Source organism: Varanus komodoensis, unplaced genomic scaffold, assembly GCF_004798865.1.
Source record: "Varanus komodoensis strain SLA01 unplaced genomic scaffold, ASM479886v1 scaffold8, whole genome shotgun sequence".
Taxonomy (NCBI): Eukaryota; Metazoa; Chordata; class Lepidosauria; order Squamata; family Varanidae; genus Varanus; species Varanus komodoensis.
In genome coordinates, this window is record NW_025336481.1 from 38,910,257 (window position 1) to 38,933,388 (window position 23,132).

Consider the following 23,132-nt stretch of genomic DNA (forward strand, 5'->3'; position numbering starts at 1 on the left):
AGGGAGTAAGAACATGGCAAGCCTATGTGAATCTCGAGCAGATAAGAAATAGACATGGGAACTGTCTGGCCCCTGACAGAAGAAAAGACTCTTGGAAGCTAATAGAGGTGTAGCTACATTGATATACTAATGCGTTATTATTAGGTGACTTAATTGCTTACCTAGGGTATACAAGGTGCAACTTTCGAGACACTGCTTTGGGCTGAACATTCCCTTTCATCTTCCTTTATTCTATAGTGCACTAGAATAAAGCTGGTTTTCGCTCTAAGTCTCATCTCAGGTTCCTTTTGACTTGGGTCTGGGGTCCACCTGGGTTTGCCCTAGCTGTTGACTCGCTGAGTTCGGTAACAGGCTGGACAACAGAAAAAAAATGATCCCCTTCCTTTTTTCTAGGGGGTTTTAGGCAAGATGCTATCTCTCACTTCCAGCTCTCAATCTGCAGTGTACTGACACATATTGCGGGATTGTGGTAACTATCACTTAGGTAGGTATGTTAGGGATTGGTGAGAAATCTGATAGAGATGAAAAATCCCACAGATTGTTATAAGTTATCTTCAAAACAGTGAATAATAATAATAATAATTCAGTTTCCCACCCACCCAGATTCTGGTGCTAACTTGCAGTTGTGCAAGGTGAACCAGCTTGTAGGCTCCCGTCTCTAAACTGTACTGTGGTCTGCACATTTAAAACAAACAAACAAACAAACAAACAAAACAAAGCATACTAGTTGTGCAATAAATCCAAAAGTCATACACTTCTAGTGGAACTTCATAGTGTCCAACTTGTGCATATAATGTGAGTTGCGCAAATTGTATAACTTTCCACAAACAGCACAAATACTATGGTCCGTGCAAATTTCTTTAGTATTTGTTACATGTACAAACTGTGACCCTACTTAGAGACAGAAGTCAGTAGGAGGAAAAAATTGACTTAGCTCACTTTCAATCATCATGGCAGAAGGCAGCAGAAAGTTTGCCAAACTCAAATGAGCAAGGACTTCTCAGTGCCAGCACATCTCTAATTGTGAGCAGCCAGAGCATTCTTATTGCATAGCATGATATAACTGCTAAGAATCTATCACCTTCATCATTAAAGATAGTAAGATCTTATCTTGTTATTTATCTGTTTGTTTAACCAAGACCTGTAAGCCACCTTGGGTATTTATTTTAATATTGAAAGGTGGGATGCATTTTTATTTAAATAAATAAAGATGTATATAAAATTAAACAAAAAGGACATCACTACCCAGCTGGGTTTAGTGTCAAGCTACCATATTTTTCATGGCTCATTTAAAAAGGCAAAGTAAAACCATTAGCTTAAGATAGCCTTCCCCAACATGGTGGTCTGCAGATGTATTAGACTACAATTCCCAGAATTCTCAACAAGTATGGCCAAGTTACAGTGCAACATATTTGGAAGGTACCAGGTTAGAGATAGGGTGGTTTAAGATCATACATGTTGGTTCTGGGTGATTCATCTCTAATTTGGGGCATCTTTACAGATCCTCTGATGGATTTACTTTCATGGCAGGAAGAGAATCATAGCTGAGCACATGTGTAAAGCACATGTGTAAAGCACATGATTTGCGTACAGAATGTTCCACATTCAATTCCTGGCCTCTCCATCTAAAAAGGATCGCAAGACAGCTGGGATAGCACAGTGACTTAGAGACTGAACTGCCAATCAAAAAGTCCTGGCTTCAAATCTCATCTCTGCCATTAGGCATCAACGGTGGAAAAATGCAAGCCACACTCTCTCATCCACCCTCATGACACCACTGCTGTATGAAGAATAATACTGGCATACCTGATAGGGCTGTTGTAAACATTACAATTAGGTAATGCACATAGAATATGTTGGAGTAAAGTACCAATGCTTGTAGTAAGTCACCAGTAACAGGGAAGGGGCAATAGATAGAAGGAATTTTTCTTCCTCCATTAGTTTCTTCTTGTGATTACTCTTTGATGTAGATTGCAGCTTTCAGACTTTGACTTCCTTCCTCCTTCTTCAATGGTATTAAGTGCTCCTTTCTTTGAACAGTGCAAGCATAATGGCTGCATTCAACCTTTTCTATCAGAAATTGTCTTCCTATGAGCTAAGAACACCCAGTAAAAAGCTGTTTGCTCTTGAAGTGACAATGTGGATGTGTTTCTTTCTATAAAACGTGCCTTGCACCAGTTATTATTTATTTATTTATTTAGAAAATTTCTAGGCCGCCCCAATCACCCAAGTTACAAGCTGAGACTACTCAACTATTACCAAATATATATAACTCGAACAAAACTCACTGAATGCCTCAATGTACCATTCAAATGTTAGGTTATCCTTGAAAAGTGGGCTGGGAAAGAATTTAGCAGACACAACTACAAGGCAGAATGAAAAATAGCATTCCAAATGGTCCAAAGGCCTAGCACAACATAAAGAAGTTTCATATGTTTCTTACTTCCTAGTTAAAGAAATCCCAAGCAGAATTGAATAGGCAGCTCCTCTGAAGTTTCAAGACTGTGTGCCTCTCAAAAAGTGTTGATAAATAAATGATTCCAAATGGACTTCTGATAGTATATTCAACAGGATATCTTGGAAAACGCTGATAATGCTCACACACTGGTAGGAGTTCAGGAGAAATCTCTGAGGATTCTTCTGTCTTACAGCAGAGATTGCCAGCTAGTTATGATGACATGATAAAAAAGTAAATAAAGTAAATATTGAGTCATGATGATCACAAAGAAGCCACAAATAATGTTTCATTGGTATTAGAAGGGTCGGTGGAAACAGATTTGACCTATTTATTCGTCACTGTTGTCAACTCAACTCAGCTGAATATAAAACAAAGGCATCCAGTTCATACCTTGTCCACCCCCACAAAATGCTCCACTTGGGAGCCAGAGAGCCAGTTGCAAAGCTTATTACACTTAGTCTTCACTGAGACCCCTTTCTCATGCTCAACAGCAAATGGCAAATCTAAGGGAGAGGAAAAGGAACACCAATTCCTAGATGCTACCTCTTTGTTTTGCTAGAAAATTACAAGTGACATCACCTCATTCACAGAGCAATCCTTCAAAGGATCTTAGTCTTGGAAGGAGACCCTGTGGCAGATGAACACAACAAGTTTCCAACACTTCATCAGATTCCATCAACCAGGGCAGAAAAGGTCTCCCCCACATACCTTTTCTTCCTTTTTGTTCATGCTGGCTTTTCCTTTTATCTATCTTCCTTCCCATCGGTGTGAACAGGAGGGGAAATAACAGCACCAGTTTTAGCACCAGATCTGGCACTGCTTTGCCCCATTGCAAGGACAAGTCATTGGGTGGAGGAAGTTTTAGATCCATTGGACCCATTCAACATTCTTCTTGTTGTAACGATAAAAGCACAGCACTCCTAGCAGGGAAGCTACTGCATCAGAAAGCTCCACCATCATTCCAAGCAGAGGGCCACAGGTGCAACTCCGGAAAGGGAAGTCCTCGGTAACCTATGGCATCTGGGACAACCAAGACATTGTAGAAATACACCCAAGGGGATAATGCAGGCTTCAAGTACTGCAAATATGTAGATTTCAATAGAGTCGGGGAGGCATCTGTGCATGCCGCTTTGGAGCCCACTGGTCAATTTTTCAGTTATATGCTCTGGGATTTGCTCACTGAGAATTTTCTCCACCGGCTAAAACTAGCCCCGATTGTGAACATCTTACAAATTCTTATGCTTCATATGTTCTCTGTCTTGGAAAGGATTGCTGATGATATCCAGATGGACTGTACTGCACAAATGCTGTAAACTGACAGTTTAAATCCAAATGTAAACTTAGGTATTCTCTGTTCTGTCCAAAAACTTGACAGACAAAAAATAAAATGCTATGGAAAATATTAGGAAAGAATGACTGTCATCTTTGTGATCTGGCAAACTTTTAGGGTGCAAAGAGAGAAGTTCTACCAGAGCAGCATGTGTTAAGACCAAAATAATAAACATATGCCAAAGTTACTAAAAGTTGTCATTTTCCAAGTCGCAGAACAACTTAACTAAGCATTCTTTTTAGTCTATCAATATGTGTGGGCATAAGGCTATAAATATTATAGTTTAAACCCTATTTGGTTAAAATGGAACATAAATCAGGAGTGAACACCATATAAATAATGGGCAAAATCAAATTAGTGCTACTTAAGTCCCTGAACTTCCTACCTTTCAACCACACTATCCTCCGCATGGCCTTCTAAGCAGCAAAGATAAATAGAAGAGAAATTGGTACACCTCAGAATAAAAGCAGCATAGATCAGAGCAAACTCCAGCATTCTGTTCACACAGTACTGGCCAATCAGATGCCTACGAGGGGCCCATAAACATGACATTATTTAGAGTGGTTACAAGAAGGGATGATGAAGAGCTCCAAAAGGAGTTCTCCAAATGGGGAGGAGGCCTCTTAAATGGCAAGTGTGGTTCAATCTAATCCAGAGTAAAGGGATTCATGCTGCTGCAAAATATCCTGACTTCATGTATAATCTGAGGGTCTCAGCTGGTATTTACTCACCAGGAAAGGGATCTCAAAGTTGTTGTGGATAGCTTAATGAATGTGTCATGAGAGATAAAGCTATCAAGTCCTGATGGCGCTATGCTACCTCCAGTATCAGAGGCACTATGCCTAGGTACACCCACTGAAGGAGAACATGAGCAGGAGGGTGTTGCTGCATTCATGTCATGCTTGTGGTATCCAGTTGGTTGACCTCTCTGTAAGCAGAATGTTGCACTCGATGAGCCCTTGGTCTGCTTCAGCGGGGTTCTTCTTCTACTGTTATATAGCCTGGCCACACGAACCCATTCCCAGCTAACCTCCTGGTCTAATTCCTGTAATGAGCTCTCTTTGGGGCTGCCTTTGAATACTGTCCAAAATCTGCTGCTAGACAAATACACAGCTGCCAGGCTACTCACTGGGAGTGGATATTGCACACGTCATGTCAACACTTTCAGTCCACCTCCAAGCTTTATTCAAAGTGTGGGTTCTTGCTCTTTAAATGACTTGTAACCTGGATACCATTCTGAAGGATATCAGTTTTCCCCCTTTTATTTATAACATGTATAGACTACTCCATAGACTAGAGGGCTCTCTGTGCAGTTTACAATACAATACAGTAAGATCAACAGTAGCTATAATACAAAAACTCAATAAGTGCAAAAGCATCTAAGTGCCTAGTGTTTCCAAGGGAGTTGTCTCAATCATTCTCAAAATTAAAACAATAACACCATGCCTCTCAACATGCTTCCCACCATGCTCCGCTTTTATTTGCAAATGAACCAGGAATGTGATGATGGGCAAAGAAGATGGTCCCAGTTACATCCATGGGGATCTCTACAGGTATAAATCTACAAACAGTAGGGTGTTCTAAAATGGGAAATTCTGCAGGTCAATTGAAAACAGCTTTTGGTCCAAAGTACTTCCATTCCCCCAACAAAGACTTGGAGCACCAGTAAATTATCCCTCCCAGCGATATCAGTGAAGAGAGAATTAAAAAAAAACAGATTTATTAAAGAGAAGTAAACCTGACCCCCACTCATTCACCCATACAGGCCTTTTGAACTGGCTGGGCTCTGGAAGTAGTGGGCAATCTGCCCATTTGCTTCCCCTCTCACCCAACCCTAGGTTTGGGCTTTCTGAGTCACTATACTGCTATTACTTCATGACATCAAGAGATGTTCCAGCTACAGCAAGTCTCTCATGGATGAATATGATATCTTTATGATTATCATGTTTCTTCCCTGTAAAACTATGCAAAGTAGCTGTCCCACTCCAGTTCATTTTAAAAAATTATGTTTCAAGAGAAGCAAAAGATCACTCCTAACTTGTGTTTGTGAAATACGGGTATTATATCACCACAATGATTTTCTTGTAGACCAGAAAATTCAGCACATTTTTTAATTTAAGTAGTCATTTGTATTATATATGCACTTTTGGACTGGAGCTTTGCTGAGGCTCTTCTATTTCATTTGGGAAAAATTTGCAAAATTCCCAAGATATGCTAAAATGATGTATTTCCTTAATAACTTTATACACAAAGTTTTATGTGGTGGTGATGATGGGGGAGAGGGTTCCAGAATCTTCTTTCTGTGAGAGCCTTCTTCTAAACTAAGATCCAAATTTTTCGGGATCCCTTTCACATACAAATTGCATTGAATTTCCCGGCTGCCTGTAACAGTTTCAGGGAGCTGGAGAGACTGCCATGGGGCAAGAAAGTCCACTTAAGCCAGTACAGTTGATCCCATGTAAATTTGGATCAACCTCAAAGTGGTTTGCAAACTCAAATGTCTGCTTTTACCGAGTGTTATATTAAAAGATCCATAATTAATTACTGACTTACTCACACAAACTGCCTTGGAGAACCAGATATGCACCAGTTCTGCATATCAACCTGTAGCTTAATATCAAGATAATACAGAGAAAGCCAATCATTTCTGGTTCAAGTCTCAGTGCAATCTCAAAAGCAGGGAAAGTCTTTAAGAACCTCTCCTTAAGCTCCAGCATCTTTAAATTTGGAGTTTCTCCTCTTGCATACAGATATTAAAGAGTATTGAGAAGCACTGGGGACACAGAAAAAATGCTGTAAAAAGCTGCTGAAATGGCAAAATGGGGATAAAATGATGGATAAGCTTCATCAAAGAATTGAACAGAGCTTGGGCTTGGTTTCTTCAAAGTCACAGCCTTTTTATTGTATACTGGAATTAAGATTATGCAAAACAACTAGCTTTTTGTATTTATGTAATTCTGATTTTTAAAAAAGACTGTTAAGGCAGAATAAAAGCTTCCTAACTAAACACAACAAATAACTAAGCATTGGATCCAAAGGTGTCTTTTTATTTGGGGACTGCAAAAAACTGCAAGTATCTCTACTCACCCCCCTTCACCAGCGCTTCCTCTTTGCAACAAGTGCTGATGAGATTTCCCTCTCCAGATGGCTGGGACAGGAAGGCATGTTTCGAGGCCTCCTCCATTCCCCTTTTGCTTCATATCTCTCTATGGTGATGCTTTAGCGGCCTCTCTCACCCCCTTTCACTTCCTCTCACTCTATGGTAGTGACGATTTTCCACTAATTTTTTAAAATGAATAGCTTTTATGACAGTTTGTTTGTAAGTATGGGTTGTTCATAACTCAGCTGTTTGTAACTCAGGGACCTCCTGTACTTATAGTAGCTTGTTTCAAAGGAAGGGTATAAAACTTGCATGTAGGTTACACAACCTCAGGTTGTTCACAGAGCAGTCTTATGCGTATCACTCAAAGCAAAATAAGTCCCAATGAGGTCAATGGGGTTTCCTCTTGGTTAAGGGTACGCAGGATTGTGGCAATCTTGTACCTTTCTTTATCATCTTAGAGCAGGTGAGCAGCTTGTGGCCCTCCAAATGTTTTGGCATAATCACCATAAACAATAGTGTGGGATGATGCAAGCTATAGGACAAAACAAACAGAGGGTCACAAAGTGCCCCCCCCCCCAATCCTAAAGTCTATACATTTTCAGAACAGCAAAGGAAATGGAGAAGCAGAAAGAGGAGCAATTTGACAGGCCGGAAGAAACGGTTGTTCAGTTAGAAGATTAAGAGCTTGCTCATCCCTCAGGAGAGGGAAAATGCGAAGGCAGTCTTTTCAACACAAAGTTACTGTGGATTGACAGGAACCTCAGCAAACTTGCTTATCTTTTTCCTGTGCTTTAAAAAAAAAGTTTCAGGCCATTCAGTAATCAGCCAGGAGACAGGGACAAAGACATACAAAAGTGGCTGCATTGCAGAAGCCGGCAATGACCTACTTCCTGGCTCAAGTTAGAAAATGATTTTTAATAAAATCCAGCCAGAGATGAAGGAAATATAGATTATTCACACTGTACAGATGCATGCAGAATGAGCAATGATAACTGAAATGCTCAACTTCTCACAAGCTTGCCTGATCACACGGATTCCTTATTAAATTAATTGTTAATTGAAGCGTCATCTCTTCTTTGTGCCAAACACCAAATCCAGCCCACAAGGGATAGGTTGATCAATGGCTATTAGACATTTGAAGTGGGACCTTAAACAAAACAATGCAGTTTGCATCATTTTTGTTCAGTGGTCTAATCAGCCAGCCACACCCTTCTCCAGAATATTCCACTCCATTCTCTTTCTGGTTCAGTATTCCAAAGAGTCAGTATTCCATGGCCACTGAGCATGCTCATTTAGTGAGCAATCCTACTGATTGTGGCTTTTATGCTCATAAGCAACTCAACTCAGAGGCGATGAGCATCCAGTGCAAAGAGGGAGAAGTGCTAGAGGTGATCCCCACCTCCTTGCATCTTGCACTCTGCATTTCAGGTAGATGGCCAATTTCAGCCTTGAAGATGGAGGAAAGGAGGCTGGCCACAATAAAGAGAGTGCATAACTATGCTGTAAGCCGTCCTGAGATGTTAAGGATGGGGTAAAAATACTGTAAATAAATAAATAAAATATCCTATAGGTACAAATCTCTTCTCCTCCTTCCAGGACACCCTCTTTGCTTCCTCTTCAAGTCATAAAAGCAAATAAGAGGTTCTTTCTGTGTGGACTGAAAGCAGAGGGAGCCGGGTCAGTGCAGATTCCTCACTCTGAGGTTAGAGCTCTGTCTGGGAATTCTAATTATCCTTTGCTCCTGCCCCCGATGATGTCGGGGGAGCCATTAGATGATCCTGTTAGCTGTGTTTAGAATTCTAATGGTGTTTTTGTACTTTTTGCAAACTGTGAGGATTCCTGAAACCCACTAATTCTTCTTTTGCACACTTATCTCTGACCTTTAGAAATACAGGGAATGGTTCTTACTCTCTACATGGAACCTCCATGTTTAAAGGAAGTGTATCTTTATGTACCAGAAAATATGAATGAACAATAGGAGATGATAATTGAGGAAAACACTGTGGATCTATTTGTGGGCTTCCAGCAGGGCAATTCTTAGGTTCTCATCCTTAACCCAACAAGTGTACACTTGCATGTGATGGGCATTATGTGCATTTCAACAGCCAATCTAGAAAAGGAATAGACATGCAAGTTAATTCATAGGTTTTTCTCTATGATAAGATTCAGCTTATACTTTTCAGGTCAGAAGGAAGACAAAGCCCACGTAAGGTGTACACAGCACTGCCATCGCTTTTCTTTTGGTGACATAATACCTCCCGGCTGCACTTAGTGAATGTGCATTCAGTTGTATAAAAGGGAGTCATCTTGAGTTTGAACTGTACCAGTTCTCATTTATCTGTCTTTGGTTCTAGCAAAGCATTTAAAGGAAAGATTAGAATGCTTTGGCAGAGGGAGCGACATTCTGTAGCCTCCGGCAAACTGCTCCTACCAGTTGGCAAAAGAAAGGCTAAAATATTAATGAGCAAACCATTTGTCAAGGAAATTATGCAAGGATGCCTGGCCAGTGTACAAAGCAGCAAGAAACTTAAGACACAAGGTGAGGGCAGGGTGATCCAAGGGCTCTCAAATCTCTTGCTTTCCGAACCATCATCAGCTAATCTGCCGCTATAAAGAATTCTGGAGGATGGAGAAATAAATGAATTGATACATTTCTAGAGTAATTTTGGAATAAAACTAACATTGATTTTTGTAATTTAAATCTTTCATACCGCAAATGCATAGGATTGGGCTGCAATCCTATACATACTTACCTAAATGTAATATTTTTACAGAAGTAGTCAAGTGTGTATTCTGAAATGTGATTCTCAAAGCAAATGATATTTCTATATTTAAAGGCTACAGAAGTGAACTATTTTATACTAGGCATAATACATTCTTATAAAATAGTTAAATCTAGTCTGAAAAATACTATGTTCTATCCACAATGCATGAACATGCCCACCATATGTCAGTCCCGTCAATTAGGCACAGAGATGATCCTGGATGGGGAATCTTTAGAATTTGAATTACTGATAAAATACAAATGGGAAACTGCAGGATATCTGAGAGGGGTCCATGCCACATACCACACTGAAAGAAAATCCACATTACAAAGTAATTAGATATACTGTACACTTTCAAAAGAAAGTATTGCATCTATGAGCTTATACGCATTTACATCCTTCTTCAGTTGTAAAAAGCTAGGAAGGGGCCCTGGTGATTCAGACCAAAAGCCTATGCAGGATAGCAACTGTTTCCCCCACTGGCCAATGCCAACATCAAGGGTGAATATGGTTAGGCACCTATCAAGGGCCCACATCACAGCAAAGGTACACTAGTAAGAGCCCCCTGGAGTTGTTCCTCTTCTTTACCAGAGCTACCTGCTTGTCCACCTGCCCCTCACTCTGACCCAGGCAAAGCTGGCTGAGATAAAGAGGAGAAAGAGATGCCCCTGCCCACTTGCTCACTGGCTCTCTGCTTGTCACGAGAGCAAGTGGTTGCAATGATGAGACAGAAAAGAACGACAAGCATAGCAACTGGGCAAAATGGTACTAGAAAGTAGACTCGTCGGGGACCCTGGCCAGTCCTGCCAAGGCCCCTCAAAAACCTGGAGTTTCTTAAGGAATAAAGAGGTCACCATGAATGTGTCCCTTTAGAGAGAAGCTGCAAGGGTTACTTGCTCTTTTGCCCTGGGGTTTCTTCCACACCCATTCCTCTGTCCCTCTCTGTTAATGCAGACCTTGGGGCTGAGGCAGTGTGCCATGTGGGGTCTCATATAAGTTAGTGTGTTTTTCACATAATGTAGTGATAAACAGCCTTGTTGCAAAAGTATCTGGGTTTCTTGTGTGGTAGCACATTCCATTATTTAAGTACCAGCTATGAGAAGAGCAAATGCCTTTTATTCTCTCCCTAGGTAGGGAATCTACCATTCAGCTTCATAGGCTGACTCTGGGTTCTAGTACTGTGGAAAAAAGAGAAACTCTTTTCTATTCCATGCAGTATTTTGTACACCCCTATTGTGTCCCACCCCACTACTCACTTTTTTTTTCTAAGTTAAAAAGCCCTACCCAAATGTAACCTTTCCACAAGGGGAGTTGATCCAACCTCATAATCACTACAGTTGCTCCTTTCTGCACCTGCATACTATCTCAATACAACCCTGCATGAAGTCATGCTAACAAGTACAGGAAGTGCTACTTTAGTCACTGTATTTATTATACGTCGAGCTTTGATTATTAAAAGTCCTGCTTGCTTAGCATTTTTTCTCCTGAACTTCTCAGAGTTCTTTCCAGTCATCAAAATATGACTATAAGTTGGTTTATAACTTATGAAAGTATAACTCTGGATTGTTTGTTCTGCAACAATCCAATTGATTGGGAAAGAGAAGTTTGTTCCACAAAAGTCCAGAGATCTTAGTTCAGAAGTTGTTTGAGAAACAGATGCAAGAAGCTAGGATGCAGCATGTTTGCTCCCTCTTATATGGCCCCAACAATTCATGGGTTAAACAAGTCATGGACTACCACTATATACCAGCCAGATCAGCAGGTAGCTGTTCAGGATTATTTTTACAGTACATGTTGAGTCTTTGGGATTATTTTTTCTTCTTCCTCAATCACATCTTTAGGACATAAATAAGGAAAAGAAACCACCAAAGTAGCCTTCATAAACTTAAGAAGTTGACAACACTACCAAACTGGTTCACAAATGAAGAAGTGAAGAATCTGTTTTGGGGACGGAGATCCTTCAGATTCCCTGGACTTGGCTCCTCAGACCACTTTCTCATGGCCCTGAGTCTGACTTCCTGGCATGCATGCTGAGCATTTGCACAGGTATCTGTCAGGAAGCAAGCCTGTGCAAAGGTTGCACAAGCGGCATCCCTCTTTTGCACATGACTTTCTGCCTTTGTTTGTGCTGTATGTGCTATGGAAGAAGGTCACCACTAGACTTTCATGAGCATTAGTAGATTTCCTCTCAGCTCAACTCACGTCCTAAGCAAGGACCAAGCACTACAAGAAGTCCAATGGGTAGAAGTGCAATGAATTCCAAGGAAGACTGTTGCAAACTTAGTATGGTATGAAAGTGACAAATTAAAATGGTGCAAATTAAAAGAGAATATAGTTTAATGTCGACAAAAAAAGAATAACAACAGAAATGCAAGGCCAAAGAAGCAAAGCAAAGCAAAAGCTGGAAGGTGTCTGAATAACAGCCCTCCACAGCCAGGTTCCAACCAGATATTTTGGCCTACAAGTCTCAGCATTCTTGACCATTAACAATGCTGGTCAGTACAAAACTCATGGAAGGCCCAGGTGGGGGGAGGCTGCTGCACATCATTCAGTCCAAATCTAAATAAATATTGAAGCAGAATCCTTTGAACATAAACAATCAGGCAGGTTGCATACCTTTAACTGTCATTCTTCATCTGTGCATTCACACATGTGGGTGCTACACCTGCACAGCACCATGTTTGGGAAGATTCCTCTAGCTAAGCCTAGAATTTTTAGCAGGAGCCCTGCCTCCCCTTCCCCATTATATAAATAGGTGGACTCCTGCCATTTCCTCAGTGCAACCAGAGACTGTTGTTTGCATGTATCAGGATCTCTAGCTTTTGATTTCCTCAGTCTTTCCTCACAAACTCTTGATTTTACTTCTGAACATGTATTGCTCATTACTTCTGTTCTCTGCTCTCTGCTCTCCCTCATTCATGTTCCCATTTTTAAGTCCTCCCCTTCCACTCTTTATCTCTCACAAAAAATATTTTTAAAACCCTTCTATCATTAATCCTTCTTATTCTTACATTTCTCTCTTCTTCTTCCTCCCAATATTGCTCAAACTGGCATTTTTGGAAGTGTGCCAAATACAGCGTTCAGATGCCCTCAATCGATGGCCATTCTCTGTGTTTGTTCCACCTGGACAAAGAACATTGACTGGTCAAGTGTCCACAATGCCAAGCCTTCAGCAAACAGGTCCGTAAAAACAAGGCCAGGTGTCTGAGAATGGAGATGTGGGAGCAGGCTCTTGGTGCCATGAAAGATGTCACTGGCAATGAAGGTAAAGGCTCCTCAGCCCCAGGAGAAGCCACTAAAAAGCACCTGTCAACAGGTGCTTTGGGCAGGCCAAAGCCAGCTTCAGTGGCTTCCAAACCATCTGCTGCCTCTGATGTACCCAAAAAACACAAGAAGAGAAAGCATCTCAAATCTGAGGGCCATAAAATGGCCAAAAAGGCCTTGTAAGGCAAAAGGGCAGAACGCTGCTTTTCAGCAGCACCCCATATGTGTGAATGCACAGAGACCATGATGAAGAACTAAAAGTTTGTCAGCTCATGTGGAACAAATGTATTGTTTGCACAGTCTGCTATGCAAATCCCAAGACTGCTTTACTGAGGTCTATATTTGCAAACTCTTTTGCAAGAATCTTTGCTTAAACTGATGGACAGACCTTCTTTTTATCCTTTGCATGAGAGTGATTTCAGCCATTCTCATAGCTTTGAAAAATGGGCTCATGGGATATATTTGCTTAACTGAATCTTTGAGCTTAAAAAAAAGCTAAACTATTCCATATCTTTTTCAAGGACTACACAAAAATCAGCCCAGAGGCACACAGAAGGTGACTTTAGAGCACATTTCGACCTTCCTAATTGTGATTCACTCAAAAAAGTCAAAGTGACCCCTAGCACTGCAGGCAAAGTCTGGGAGGCCATCCAAATTAAGGCAGCACCATCCAGAATGTCTGTAGTAAACATCAGCACTGTCCAAAATGTCTGTAGTGTTATGTAAGACATAGCAATCAACTTCAGTTTTTCTGAGGTAGCTGGATTAAAGAATTGCATAGAGGAACTTTTGCATCTTTTAGCTAGTTTTTATACCTAGGACGAAGATGGGAATCTTCATGATTCTCTTCTTAAATCTTAAAGAATACATGAAGAAATTACCTTCCCAACCCTCTCTCTACATGTACCAACACACTCACTCTGTAGCTATGTCTTTTACATTTTGCACTGTATTACATTAGCCCCACCCCTACCTTTGAGTCAGCTTCAAGAACATGTGGTGTGACTCAGTCCAAGCAGCAGGTATTATTATACACACCACAACTCAACCCATTTAGGTTTGTGGGGGAACACCAAGTTGAATTTTCTTCTACAGACAGTAAGATAGCAGGCTATTTCCGGGCAGGGGAGGACTGCATTGGTGATTCACCAGCGAGAAGTTTCAGAAATAGCCACCTTTAATGGCAATCCTTTTTTGTTATGTTCTGAATGACCAGGTCTATAAGCAAAAAATAATTTATCAGTGGAACAGCCCTTGTATGCAGCAATGGTCTCAGACTAGGGACATGAAAGAAATGCAGCCCAACGGTCCGGCATATGATTTGCATGAAAAGGTCACAAGCATCACCAGCTGGCAATGGCAAAGAACCCTGCCTGAAACCCTGGAAAGCTTCTACCACTCAGTGTTGATGATACCAGGCAAGATAGTGTGACTAGCATAAGATGCTGCGGCCAGTCTGCACCCCACCCCTCCTGCTAGAAGCAGATCAGGAGAAAGATTTTTGACTAGAAGTCTTTATCATGTCAATGCTGATCAGCCTGGCTGGCTTTGTGATATAAAAGAAGACAACTACACAAAGCAATAGCAAAAGAATGAAGCAAAGTCAGAATACAGTGGTACCTCGGCTACGAACACCTCAGTTCATGACCAAATTGGATCGCGAACAGAAATTTCAGAAAAAAATTGCCTCAGGTCACGAACTCCGCATTGGGTGACAATCATGATCACGCCTGTCTTCCCTGCACCAGGGCAATTGCGATCGTGCTCGGGGGTAGGAGATGGCCACAATCACGCCCATGTTCCCTTCCCAAGCGCAACCACGCCCATCTATGGCTGTGATCACGGTCGTGCTGGGGGCAGGGGGAATGGCTGTGCTCATGCTCGGGCAGGGGGAGATGGCTGCAATCTTTGTTCTTTGTCACTTTGCTTCAATTTTTTGTGATTAAAAAAATAGTTACAGAACGGAATAACCTTATTTACATTGACCCTTATGGGGAAATTTGACTTGGCTCACGGATAATTTGGGCACGACCAGAGTCCTGGAACGGATTAAGTTTGTGAGCCAAGGTACCACTGTACTTGCCGTTAGGGAAATGCAAAGTCAATTCCAAACTGAATGCCTCTCTTTCCTTCCAAACTGAAAAGAACTAACCCCACCTTCAAGAGGGATTATGCTGCTTAAGGGCCAATTGTCTGGAACATCTAACAATTCTCAACAGGTCCACCATCTGATGCCCTATGAGCAGACTAATAGTACTGGGTGAACCCCTTCCCATGCCATCTAGCTCACTAGATTTTCCCACAGAACTTGAAACTGTTTGATGCCCAGCAACTGCCTGGCTTCTCCCTGGTCCACTAGCCTTGGAAATTCAGTTGTGGAATCTGGCCACTCCTCCTCTTCTGAATCACAATCTGATTCAACAACTTTGGAAGGCTGTATTACAGAAGAAGTGTGCCCAGTCCCTTCATATGTACCCTTCAACAGGATGCATATGCTTTACTCCTTGATGCCAACAGGACAGATCTAAGATGGAAGGAGATATCTACTCAGTCATGGGACTGCTGCAGCACCATCTATAACACCTGAAGATGTTTAACTCATTCAACTGAGTGATCGGAACAAGCACAGTAGCCTGGGTGATTCTAAAACTATTGTCCTGGCTTACTTCCTCAGTCAGGGCAACTCAAACCTGAAAGAAGCTGCAGAACAGGCACCTTGTCCACTTCCTCATCTAATCTCTTAGTCAGTCTGTTCCAGAAATGATCAGCCCACCCCTAAACATCTTTACCCCAGTATGACTTGCCTCTTGCAGCCGGTTGTTGAGCTTGGCTAGGATCAACAGTCTTACAAATAAACCTGCAAAAGTTACTAGTTCACAATACCTTCCTACTAGTCCACCTGCAAAAATTACTAGTCCACCTGCTCATAGATAAAATGTGTTTTATTTATTACATTTATATTCTGTCATGATTTCAAGGTCAGAGCAGTATATCTATTTCGCCACTATATCCACTAATTTATTCTCAGCACAAGGCGATTTGATCACTGGCAGACGATATGCTTTTTGGCTGACTGGAGATTTGAATCTGGGCCTCCAGATTAACAGTCTAACAACCACAGCACACTGGTATATGAAGGCCCTGGAGGAAAAAAGATGAATCCCTCTTCATCCAGTTTAGTAGGCAAGCAAATTCCTTCCCTGCTTACTTGGGAGACTATCCAATGGGGCTGTTGTGCAAATGGCCCCTCCCATTTATTCTATTCCATTCTACGACTGGAACTCAACACTTGTACAATGGAGATTTAACACTTCCTATAGGAAAACCCAAAACAAACGGACGCATTTGTTTCTGGATTAGATAGGTTAGCAGAGCTCCCTTAAATCCCCTTGTCCCAGAAATGAGAATTTCTGTTTATTTCTGTCTGCTCTTGGAAGCATTAAATCTTTGTTGCTCAAGCAATGCATCTCACTAGCTAAACAGAACTGGCATGGGTGTAGTAACCTATTGGATACTGTCCCTCCAGGCAAGTAGGTATATCTATACATCTCAAATCACACTCTCCAGTTCATCATGCAGTTTCCATATAGTCTGAAGTGCCTGATCCTTCCTAATCTTGGAAGCTAAGCAGAATCAGGCCTAGCTGAAATCTGGATGGGTGACTTAAGTGTTGTGAAATGCCCAAAGAGCTGCAGTTATGGGCATTATAGATTTGTAATGTAATGTAGTATGACCTGAATCACATCATCAGCAATTGTGAAGAACCGATTCCAAAAGTAATTTAAAAATTGTTTTTGATGAATAAACAACTGAAATCAAAAATTTTATGGAAGCTCAGAAGGTGGTTAAGCCATTCATATCATGTTGCCCAGATTTATCTATCAAGTGTGATATGCAGAAGATGAACAATTGCAGTCTTGCCTGTAGTGTGCATTTGGCCAAGGGCCAGCCTTGCAGACTAACACCCCAAGCAACTGGGACCAGAGGCGTCTCTTGCATTCTATCTGTTTCTAGGTTGCTACCAAAGCCCCAAGGGCAGGAATTGCAGCATACTGAGTCACACCTTCAGCATCATTCTTAGAGCTGTGACATGGAAAAAGAAATATGTGAAAAAAGACAATACGATTAATACATTTGATTTGGCTTTTATTAAACTGAAATTTAAGTACTAGAAGCTATTTTTATAACTAATACCTGAATACATAAAGACCCACCCTCAACAGCAAAGCCTACTGGGAAATTTGCATGGGAGGGCAAGCCTGCTTGTGACTTATTGTTAATATGTTAAACACATCTTAATAGAAATGGATAAAAATAGAAGTGATAAAATTTGTTAAGGGGAAAAATATATAAAAAAGTAAGAAAGCCTTCAAGACAGAAACAAGAAAAGGAGAAGAAATAATGGCAGAAGTTCACTATGTCTAAATGGCTTTTATTAAGTTATTGTTGAAACTCCAATGCCATGTCACATAATGCCAGAACAGAGTTCAGTATTGAGCTCAATCATGGTGTTAGAACTTTGTTTCTCCCCTGACTGGAGAATGACTTTAAGATAAGTGCAATGTATTGCCAAGTTCAATACTGAACCAAACCCATTCATTTCCCCTACCTGAGGATGTGAGAAACACAGCAAGAATAGTATCTTTTTAAAAGAAAAAACTAGCAAATGCACAGCTATTTCATAGTAAGATGCCATTTGCTACTAAGTATACAGGCACGTATCCAACTGAACAGAAACTGGAATGAGCTTGGCCAAGAAGGGTTGTTCTTCCTATCTCATCCTCCCACAAGATTTAAGAAGCAATTTGGCATCAAGTAAGAATTTGCAAGGCCACTCCGGCCTGTTGAACTTTTGAAAGGTACTGCGCACGCTTAATAGGCTTATGAATAGTAACTGACACACCTCTCATAGGTAATAGGCTCATTAGCATGAACATGGGATGTATGAACGGGAGGGGGGAACATATTAAGGAGCAGTATGATATAGGTGGATGGGGAAGGTTGTGACTTCTTAGTAACCAGTCAATGGCAAAGCGGGGATAGTGTTGAGCATCAGGGAAAGGAATGCATATAATCTCACTGATGTTTGAAATAATTGCTCTTTGTTCCTCAGGCGACTGAGACACTGAGCCAGCCTTTGCAAATGCTTTCTGTATTGAATAAACTGCTTGTACCTACCCGAATCTTGTCTAACGGTGTTTTGAATCCCACAAGGATAACTCATAATTTAGTGTCCACATTAACAATGAGGGGATTCCTCTGCCTTCTGAGGCTTCTGAGGACAAGCTTCAAATAGTTGACAGTTTGCAAAGTCTTAGAGCCGATAGAGTGTACAACAAGTTTCAAGATATGTCTCCTGTGTGGACAGTTTCCTTCATTTATATTCCACTTCACCCAACCAGGAACTCTCTCATCATTGTATCTTTCCTCCAGCTGAGAAAAAGCCCTTCTATAAGCTTTTCTGATGGGTGGTCCCAACCATATTTATAAAAGGAGAGTCCTTTGGACAACCTTCCCAGATATGACACCCTCAGATGTCTCACCATGTCATCAGGTTTTACAATGGGTAGAGATTTCTCAGGAAAGCAAGCAAGCAAGCTGGGCACCCAGGCCAGTTAAAGTGCAAACGGGCAATGGACAGCACATTTAAAATACAGTATACCCCCGTGAAGCGGTTCAGCATTCACAGCCTCAGTCTTTCGCAGAATTTTCTGTGTGGCGGCTTGCTCGCAAGGAGATCGGTTTGGACTTGCTCGGAGAAAAAGATCTCTGCGCACGCATGCCCCTGCCTCGCCACGCGTGCACACACACTCCCAGCCCGGCCTGTGCCCCCTGGCCACACTGCCTTGGTGGCCAGTGTCCATCGCCGGCACCAAATTTGCGGTTTTTCACAATTCATGGGTACTCTAGGAACGCAACCTCCGTGAATTTTGGGGGACTACTGTAGAGGTATCACAAGAATCCTATTTTTTCTTACATTCATTCATACTCTTCTTTTAAAAATATTTTCACAGACCAAATGAAACAACACATACAGTGGAAAGTATGGAGGACCCTTCTGTTAAGAGTATAAGAGGGCACAGAAAATGTATTTATTCTTAAAAGTTGCAATATCATGTGATATTACAATTTTAATAACTAATTAAGATAGTTTCTATTTGTACAGTATGCATACAATACAGTCAGGCAAATCGTATTTCCTTATAAATATAAAACCAAAATATATACAGATATTCAGACACTTTTACATTTTACAGAATTTTACTTCTTATCTGTACAAGTTTAATCGCTTAGTGGCAAACTATGCATTTACACACTGTATCTATGACTGGATTTCCTAATTCAAGAGACTTTCTCCATGCCATGAAGCCCCTAATCTAAATTGACCTCCCTTGAGCTGCAATGAACAGAAAGCCTTTGATACGTTTTTCTCTCTGTAGCCATTAGCACCCAGTGCAAGGAAAAGGGAACGCCTACTTACTGACATGTTAGAAAATCCAATTATCAACCTTTCACCTGCTGAACCACTTTTATGAGAAGTATCCTATTGTGCACTTGTGTGAGCAACCATTTACACAAGAAGCTACTAAAAGCAGTGCTCATTTCCAGAATGGGGCAGGTCTGTGGAACTCACCAATGGGAACTGTGCTGACCTGCCCTGATTCAGAAATGCATTTCCACTACTCTCCAAGGTTATTTTCAGAAGTGTGAAAAGACACTGCACAAGCTGTCACTACCACAAGTACAAGGAAACCAGTAGTGACAAAGCAGCCCCAGTTGGGTACTAATCAATGAAATCAGTTTCACTGAGGCCCTGGATTAAGTGATTGGCCCAAAGCAACCTGTTGTTTGCCTGCTGAATCTACTGATCAGAAGCTAACAGTTCATGGGCCATTTTAAGGTACAGGACTCTCCCATCTTAAACTTCTCTATCTTTAAACTGGGCATGAACAGGATAGCCTTTCAAACAGGATGCTTTCAAATACAAGCCCTCCTCTGCAAAGTAGGACTTATGGCCACCTTAGCCCTTACCCATTTTAGCAAGGGATATGCAGTTCTGTTGTTTTCAACATATCACTAAGACTTACACTAATATCTTAATGAACATTACCTACTGGAAGTAGAAAGTAGAAAAGTAGAGAGTATAAGAGTAGAAAAGTTCCTCAATGTGGAGGCAAATTAAGGCATGAATTTCAGAGCTCAAACAGATTAGATTAGAACATTAATACTAGATTAGAACATGAACACTAGATGAATAGCAATACTAATTAATACTAGATTAATAACTTAATACTACAAGCTCAAAAAGCTGCATCTGGGATTATAGCTGTAGCATATCAAATGGCTTTACGGATAACACTTTATACTTTATACAAAGCGTGCTCAAAATTTGTTCTTGCAATTTTCACCTTGATCTTTCAGTGAGTTTTGTTAGTGCTTTTTAAGTTAACCTTGCATGTTTTGTCAGGTTTGAGGTTAAAGCGATTACATTTTGCATAGTTTCCAGCTAAAATTAATACCCTGACAAAATTCAGTCCAGGATCTTAGATCAGTTTGTCTCCTATTTCAGGGTTGCAGCAAAGCTGAGTGCCAAGCTAGATTCATAGCAGGTTAGCATTTCACTGCCTTAGTGCATACAGTTATTCAAGATTTGGTGCAGGAAGGCACACTGTCTAAATCAATAACTACTCAGTCCCCAAAAGCCAAAGGAATAGGATCAGAACAAGAGAAGGAACGTTAAGACCAAAGCCAAAGTGTTATATTACACAGCCAAGTTTCATTTCCACACTCTGCAATTCCAAATGCTGGAAAAGGTCAATTTGTCAAGAAGACTCAGACACATGGGAAGAAGCGTGCTTAGCCCTTCTTCCCACCACCAATTTCCCTTTGTAACTCTCCACCCACAGCTGCAGTTCCCCTAGCCATGACTCTAAAAAAATCTAAAATCCTAGCTAAAATAACAATAGCCAGGTGTTAGGAATGAGTTGTAGAGGAAAAGAGAAGGTAATGAGAAGTAGTAAGAGCCCCTTTTTGTCTGCAAACTGCCCTTCCTGACTCCACTCTGCAGCAGAGAAACAGCTGCCAGGATTTGGAAATACAACTTCAGTATGCAACAATTTTCATTCCAACCTGAAGTTTCAAGCTTTTTGTTCGGGTTTTGTTTCTTTGTTTGCTTTTAGCTTTACTTATGGTGGACACATGTTTAACTTGCTGCTGTGTTCTCTGCATGAACTACAGCAGAATAGTAATTCTACTGCTACTACTACCAATAAAATAGAACTGGTAAAGCCAAAGGAGTTGACATTCATTGTTGCTCAAAAGTGCACTAGTTCAACAGCAGAGCACATGCCTTGCACGCAGAAGATCCCCAGCACTTAGGGCCAGGAGTATTTTCTGAAATCCAGGCAAGCTGCTGCCAGTCAGTGTGGGCAATACTGGGCTACATGAACCAATGGTCTGAGTCCGTATAGAGCAAGTTCCTGTATTCCTAAAGTGGATGAGAATTCATTCCAGTTTTATGACAGAAACTGTTATCCCCTTGGCTCACTTCCTAATCTCAGACAAGTGCTCTGTATTAGTTAAGCCAAAGAACTCAGCACATAAAATGAACCAGTGTGATGTAGTGGTTAAGAGCATGGGACTGGGACTCAGACGATCTGGATTCTAGTCCCCGCTCAGCCATGGAGCCAACTGGGGGACTTTGGGCCAGTCACAAACTCTCAGCCCAACCTACCTCACAGGGTTGTTGTGGGGATAAGATGGAGGAGGAGAATGATGTAAGCTGCCTTGAACCCTTTGTAGGAAAAAGGCAGGGTATAAATTGAAAAATAAATAAAAATAGTTAAAAACACAACCGTAACCCAGCATTCTTCCAAAGAATGTAGGGCAACAGACATGAAGTTTTAGAGAGAATAACTGTTAGAGAGAATGACTGACCAATACTGGTCAACAAGAGTTGCGCCTAACTTTCGTTGGTCCTTCTCCAATGCTCTCTCTGCAACACTACATGCTCAAAGGCCATTTTCCCTTCTATCATTTGTTCATATGTTCTTTGATCAATATCCAGCACTGAAAGGTTTTGAGCCTAAGCCCTAGTGAGTCCAAGCTCAAACTGAACCCAGCAGAAAATCATTAAAAATAGCCTAAATCAACAAGTGCAAATAGTTTATATCACTCTCAAACTGGAGGTGCTTTCACAAGGGTCACTTTAAAATTGTATTAAAATCTATCTATTTTATCCATCAGTTGATGCTTTCATCCTACATAAAAGGTAAAGGTAATGGTTTCCCCTTGACAATAAAATCCAGTCATGTCTGAATCTCAGTTTCCTAGCCGAGGGAGCCAGCGTTTGTCTGCAGAAAGTCTCCATGGTCATGTGGCCGGCATAACTAAACACCGAAGTGCACGGAACGCTGTTACCTGCCCACCGAAGTGGTACCTTTTTATCTACTTGCATTTGCATGCTTTCAAACTGCAAGGTTGGCAGGAGCTGGGATGGAGCAACAGGAACTCACCCTGTTGTGCAGATTCAAACCAGCGACCTTTCGATCAACCAGCCCAGCAGCACAGCAGTTTAAACCACTGTGCCACCTGTATCCTTACTAGCTTTAAATTGTCAGTGACCCTTTGTCACAAGAGCTGGAATTTATTGAAATTATTATGCAGTACAGTTATAGCCAATATTGGATCACTTCTTCCTGAATTTAGAGTGCTTTATTCTTTCACTGGATCCCAAAGATATAACAAAATGATTAAAAAAAAAGAATGAGAAATACTAAAGAACCATTTTATTTTCTATATAAGCTATCAACAGCTAGTCTCGGGATGAGAGTTACTCGTAAGTTCATGTTCCTTGGTTGGCTGTGACCAAGAATTTAAGAGAACAGTTGAAGGGGATTAGACCTTAACTAAAACTTGCTGGGATGTTAAAATCTTAGTTCTTCTTTCTAAAACATACCACACACATACACACTTGTCAAAGCTAAATATACTGGGCTTGATCCAGGCTCAGAATATTTATGTATTTATATTTATTTAAAGTTTTTATATGCCGTCTCCTTGCTACATAGCCTACAGAATAAATATTTAAATCAATGGGGCTTATAGTTAGTCATCAAGTGTCAGGAGCTAGGTTTCTCTCTATTCTCTTTCAGAGCAACAGACGGTTCTTTGGCAAAAGCTCTTTATTTCAAATGTACAACCAGAAAACTA

General features: G+C 41.0%; 1 protein-coding gene across 5 annotated transcripts in view; it reads right to left on the minus strand.

Annotated features, from left to right (window-relative positions):
* The window catches only part of FARS2 (phenylalanyl-tRNA synthetase 2, mitochondrial), a 296,018-nt gene that overhangs the window by 232,028 nt on the left and 40,858 nt on the right, over positions 1-23,132 (minus strand). Inside the window, exon 3 of one of the 5 annotated variants that reach the window (XM_044454808.1) lies at positions 2,444-2,664. The exons of the other annotated variants lie outside the window; for them this stretch is intronic. The gene's annotated coding sequence lies outside the window, so the exon portion shown is untranslated. The remainder of the gene's footprint in view (positions 1-2,443; positions 2,665-23,132) is intronic. 5 annotated transcript variants of the gene reach the window in all.